Here is a 6514-nt window from a genome sequence, read left to right as displayed (position 1 = left end):
AGTATAATAATAGACCTATTTTTATAGTAATAGGTCATCATTCATTTATTTTTTTAAATAATGAAATTCAATTGTCAGACATATACATTCTGGGAAACTTTAAGCAAAAAAGTAATTAACACTTAAAAAAAAGGTTTCATTAGTTAACATTAGGTAACTATATTAGTTAACATGAACTGTTCCAGGCAGATTTATACTTTTTCAAAAGTTCATATTTGTCTACTATGCAAAAATTAACCTAAAAAAATCCCATTATTTTAAAGTCAAACACTTTTTGCCTCTCTAATGGCACTTAATAATTCTATGATTAAAATCACATTTTCTGACAGACCCTTAGAGCTTAAGGGTATAAACTACACATTAAAATATTCATATTCCAATTAAATACAGTAAAATTACTGCCATAAATTTAACCTGACAGCATACACGAACAGCCAATAAATGGTCAAAGTAAATCTTTGAAACCTTTAATATTTAAAAACTTTAATTTCCCCAAATCTGCATGAGTGTGGCCATTGCTTTCCCCAAAGAGTCAAAAAATTTTGCCGTCTACAGATGAACCGTTGCGTTTTAAGCAGGATATTGACTGGTTATGGGTTTATATGAAGGAGCAAAGGTCTCACGCATTGACTTTTCTCATATGCCCCAGATAAAACTGGAAAGAGGCTCATTTTGATAAATCACTCGGAGTCTGATCCCCAGTTTGAAGACTTTAATTGCACTGGGCATTTATGACCCAATGCATCTCTTTAAGCAGCTCATCTGCATACGCAGCATATCTCTGAGGACACACAACACTGATTGAGGGACAGTCATTTCCAGAACAGAGTGTAAGCATTTTATTGTAATTGAGTCACTGACTGTTGTATAAAAGGGCGACAGATAATTGGTCAGTCAACTGAACATTGGAAGTTGTTGGTAATTTGGGAATTTGATTGCTTTTTCTTGTTATCTCTCAAATGGATGTACAGGTGCCATGAAACAACTGGTACATTGTTAGCTGTTGTATTATGACCAATCACTGCTGCAGGACATTGCAAATCAATTATGTTAAAGTAACCCATCGGATTAAAATGCAGGAGCCGAAACATTATGCTACTTTAAATTAGTCTTCCTTCGCGAAGATCTCATTTAAAGGAAGGTTTTTCTCCAAATATATGTTAAAGATGTTTGTCAGTTTTAAATGGATTAGTTCCAGAGGTAAAATCCTTCATAAAGTGTAAAATGTACCTGTGCTTAGACTCTCTGTAAGTTCAGACAGTAACGTACTACTGCCCTCATCTGGATATCAGTGCATAACTGCACAAGTTCTGCTAGAGCTTTGTCTGTTGCGAACAACATTTACATGGCAATACCTAGTATATAAAACAGAAAAGCGAGTGTTTCATACAAAATAAGTTCCGTTTACTTTATCTATATCCCCAGGGAAAATGAAATCGGTTGCAAATGGCTTCATTTTGCCCAGGCACTAATTAGACAAAAGAGGCAACATTAATCATCTGTCTGTGCTCAAAAGCCCCCTAAGCACAGTTTTCAGCATAAGATTAGATTGTGTTTACCCTAGTTCATAAATTGTTTCAGTGTTACAGGGGTGGTTGATGATCAACATTAATTAGTTGGAGGCTGAGGGTGTATGGGACAGACTCTCCATTAAGTATAGGCTAACCTTACAGCGGCGCCATCTTTGTTTTTTTTATTTTTTTTAACGGGAATTGAAGTGAGGCTTTTTACTATGATTATTTAAATAATGTGTTCTGTTGACGAAACACTGCAAAAATAAATTTCCATTTCAGTATACAAAAAAACTCCAGGCAACATGAGCTGTGGAAAATTAAGAGTGATGGCTTTTTCTTTTTACAGCGGATGACAAAATAAACACGGTAAGATAGTAGGCTATCCCTCAAAGCCTCGCTTTCATCCCTGTCACAGCGTCTATTGTCATAATGTTGAATGAACGTTTGGCTTGTTGAATAGCGCCGCCTAGTGAGAGAGCACAGACCAGACTTCTAAACCTAAAAACATTCTCAGCATTGCTTTAATCTATTGAGAATGTGATATTTACTGCTTTAAGATTTACAAAGCAACACAGTGGCTAGTCTTTCTGCATGGTTTTTGATCAAATGTATAGGCTAGTTTAAAAAATATGTAAAACTGGCAATGGCCTGTGTCTGAGATTGATACATAGATTAGACAGCTAATAGATAACTTGGTTTTATGTATTTTCTGAGTATTCCTCAGTAGGAAATGTCTGTTGTGTCTGACAACTGAATATGCTGAAAGATTTTTTTTTTTTTTTAAAGCCTCCCAACATGTGCATGGTGATGTATGGGGTTGTTTGAAATGTTTTTTTTTTTGTTTTTTTTTAAGGCTTTCTGACCCCAAGACTCAACTGATCTCTGCAATGTTCCATCTGTGATCCTTGGAGAGTCTTTGTCCACTCAGACTCTCCCTTCTCAGTGAGCATTAGGACAATACACACATCCTTTTCCAGGCAGTTCCCTCACGTCTTTAGTTGATTGGAACTTCTTCATCATTGTCCTGATGCTGGAAATGGGAATTTTCAATGCTTTAGCAATTTCTTACAGCCACTTTCTATTTTGTGAAGCTCAACAATTTTTGTCGCACATCAGAACTGTATTCTTTGGTTTTATTCATTCCGAATGATTAATGGAATTTGGCTTTTGTGTTTCTTCATATTTACTCCTGAACAGGAAGTCTAGACAATTTCATGTTCCTAGTTATCCTGTAGTGCTAAAACGTAAAAATGAATGGGAAAATACTTCAGAGATATACTCATAAAAAATTATCGGGGTGCTTATAATTGTGGCCAACGTGTTTTGGAGAAAAGCATGTTTTATAATGTGAGATTTCCCCCTACAATTGTTTTACTTCAATGAAAGGCTGTTGTTTTTCGTTTTTCTTTGCAATTTTTTTTAAAATAATAGATCAAGGATAAACAATGCAGATTTCTTTTAACAGCCATATTTGATCATATTCACCAGGGGTGCTAATAAGTCTGACCACACCTGTACTACTATTTTTTTTAATCAATATTTTGAATTTGTTTTTATTTTTATTTTATGTTTTAATTTTAGTAGTTTGTGTATATATATATATATATATATATATATATATATATATATATATATATATATATATATATATATATATATATATATCATTTATTAATCTTAGTTAATGTTAATTGCAACATTTACAAATGCATTTTTAAAATCAAAAGTTATAGTTTGTTAATATTAATGCTGTAAACTAACATAATTATAAATATTTTTATTAACTAATGTTAACAAACGTTAATAAATGCTGTAAAATATATATTTCTTAGTTAGTTTATGTTCACTAATGTATTAACTAATTAACTTATAATGAGACCTTATTGTAAAGTGTTAGCGCATATCTTTACTGTTTTTATTCATTAGCTTTAGTTTTATTTTAATACATCTGTATCAACTCTGTAGCAAAAAATGTAATTACGTATTACATTAATATTATTATTGTAATAAAATGTTCATAATGTAACAATTTTCTCAAAATGTAATAAAATGTAGTTCATAATGTAATCATTTTTTACATTAAAAACTCACAAAAAACATGTCATATTTGTATTATTGTAACATAAAAAATGTGTATTATTAAAACATTAAAAAAATATTATTATTCCCTTACAGTACTTTTTTTATTATTATTCTGAAACCAGTCTACCTGCGAAATGCTACCTTTGAATGTTTGTATCCATAGTATCTAGTGGATTTTGTAGGTAGTTTAAGACTGGATTTTAAGATTTAGATTTCTTTTTTATTTACTGTAAAAAAAAATGATAATGTTTTGTTTAATAACAAAATAATAATAGCATGAATATGCATTTTTCAGGTAGTTTATGATTTATATTTTCAAAATTACAATAATAAAAATGACATGTTTTGGTGAATATAATGTATTGTTTAACAAAATTTATTACAGTTTTAAAAAGATTTTATTACAATTTGAGAAAATGATTATGTTATGAACATTTTATTACAATAATAATGTAATACTTCCATTATATGTGCAGTTATTAGGCTACATTATGAGGTGCTACATATTAAACTAAATGAGAAATGTTGGCAATTCTGAATTAATTTTATTTCAAGTGACAGTTTTCTTCATGGCTTATAATTTAGTATAGTGTAAGTTTATAATGTCCTGTAGAGGGCGTACACGTCCAGGCGATGGGCGGAGAGTTGCGAGTGATGCACTTCCTGCCGCTTTTAAACCCCGGCGCAGTGAGCCTTCACCCCCTTTCCGAAGAAGTACCAGAAGAAGCAGAGGCGGCTGAAGCGGCGCAGTCTCGAGTCGTATAATATCAGTAACCGACATTACAGTCCGCTACAATGACTCACCAAGACGTCACAGGTAATGTAAACTTGAACAACAATCTTAAATGCACATCGCTTTTGGAGGTGGTCTAGACACTATTGGTGATTCATATTGTTCAGGCTCAGTGTTGGCCTACGAAACACGTGCTCACCACGCCTCGCCCAACATCAACAACTTGGTTCTTTTTATGATAAACGTTATTCTACTCTTCAGACACATGTTATGCATTATTTACATTTAAATGTATAAGCTGAAATCTGATTTCTGAAAAATATTAGGTTAAATTGAATCAGCCTTATTAGTTTTAATGAAATTCATGCAGTTCAGTTTACCCTTTTTAAATATCCACTGTGTTTAATATCTCCGTGCTCATAGTTTTGGTCTACATAAGATTGTATCGCGTTGACCCAGGGTGCACGTGACAAGTTTTTAGAAATGTAATCGATTTAATTGGATTCATTGTTGCAAAATGTATAAAACATTTTCTGTACATAACCGTTGAAATGCACTAAAACACATTCCTTGCACGTGCGTACAGTATTATCAAATTTTTAGTTTTTTTTTGTCACCTGATAGTAGCCTCGTAGAGCAGATTCATCACGTTTTGTTTATTTATTTATATATATATATATATATATATATATATATATATATATATATATATATATATATAATAATTTAAAACTCTAATATTGACAAGTTTCACTTCCCTTAAGCATGTCTTTGAGTGATTTATTCATTTGAGAGTAGATTATGGGGAATAACTGATTGAATGACTGGAGTTATGAAATGATTAATTGACCCTCCACCTCTTTTCCTCGCTAGATGGGCTGCAGGACATGGGATATGGAGCGCTCTCTCTCAGGCTCTGGGCATCAGTCGAGAGCAGAGGGAAGGTGCCCATTAAATGAAAATGCATTTAACATGCAGGAGGCCATCAGGTAGTGCATTAGCATACGAGTGCTCACTATGTCAAGAGCCCTTCTGCTTTATGAATATGCATTAAAAACTGATATTATACCTGTGTGGCTTGAAGGATGGTGAATGAGCTTAATGCTGTTTTTTTCCCTCTTCCGTTTACAGCCTTAAAGCCAAGATGAAGTCAAACTGAATGGCACACAAACAAAGATAAAAATATTAAATGCTGCAAAGGATTGTAAGGTATGATGTTTCAAACTATCTTAGTTTAGCAACATGGACTAAAATGAATGGCATTAACATAGTGAAGATGTGCAATGATGACTAGAAATTGCTGAGGTCATGACCAGTGAAACTACATAATAGCATGTATTAGCTGAGCACATGTTTTGCTGGTTTGTGTTTAAAGGTCTGAGGGCTCTATTTTTGACTTCTCCTCTTTTGCCAGTTTTTCCACAGACAAAACTATTAATCCAGATGGCATGGTGGATTCGCCCAAGCTGAAGAAAAATAACAGTGGAGGGCCGAAAGGCTGAGAAAACAAAAATGTATGAAGGTGGTGACAGAATAAGATTTTCACACCTACAGTACCTACCACACTTGACACTCACACATCAGATAGGGCTTGAAGAGAATGCACAGATGAACACAAATGGAAATGTAGTATTAAAGATATTAGGTAATGTTCTTGTCTAATGCGTTCCACTATATTCCTGTTTCATAATAAACATACAATGGGCATTCAAACACAGCATGCTGCAGTTGTTTGGTGCTCATTGTAATGATAAAAGTGTCTCTGCCTTTCATTTTAAGTGTAGCTCACTGTTGAATGTTTAAAAAGTGCATTATATATTTTGTTGTCTTGTGTAATTTTTCAAATGTCAATTTAAAATGAACTGTCATTTAGCAACAGAAGTCATCCAGCATCTTTTAATATATTGTGATGTTGATCTAGCTTAAATGCAGTGTCTACAAAGTCTTTAGTGATGTTTAAAAAAAAAAGTGGACATGGAAAGTATAGTGTGCATACACTTAGATACGCTGTCAGACTAAACATAAAAATGCTAAACTGTGTTCCGAAGATGAACTGAGGTCTTGTGTGTGTGGACCGACGATTAGGGTCAAGTCATTTTTGGGTGAATTAACCCTTTTATACATGAGCTCGCGAACGTGAAAGTCTCCGCCTTATTGCTCTTCATTGGCTGTGGAGGTGAAGATG

At 33.2% G+C, this 6514-nt stretch overlaps 1 long non-coding RNA gene across 1 annotated transcript; it reads left to right on the top strand.

Moving 5' to 3' along the window:
- Positions 1-4256: 4256 nt before the first annotated feature.
- LOC137075993 (uncharacterized) lies at positions 4257-6085 on the top strand. Its single transcript, XR_010905148.1, has 4 exons — positions 4257-4413; positions 5203-5318; positions 5461-5538; positions 5744-6085. It is a non-coding gene; the product is annotated as an uncharacterized lncRNA (long non-coding RNA).
- Positions 6086-6514: the final 429 nt, after the last annotated feature.

The sequence above is a fragment of the Pseudorasbora parva genome, chromosome 5 (assembly GCF_024679245.1).
Source record: "Pseudorasbora parva isolate DD20220531a chromosome 5, ASM2467924v1, whole genome shotgun sequence".
Taxonomy (NCBI): Eukaryota; Metazoa; Chordata; class Actinopteri; order Cypriniformes; family Gobionidae; genus Pseudorasbora; species Pseudorasbora parva.
Note: the sequence above shows the minus strand (reverse complement) of the source record. Positions and strands in the feature narration are given on the sequence as shown.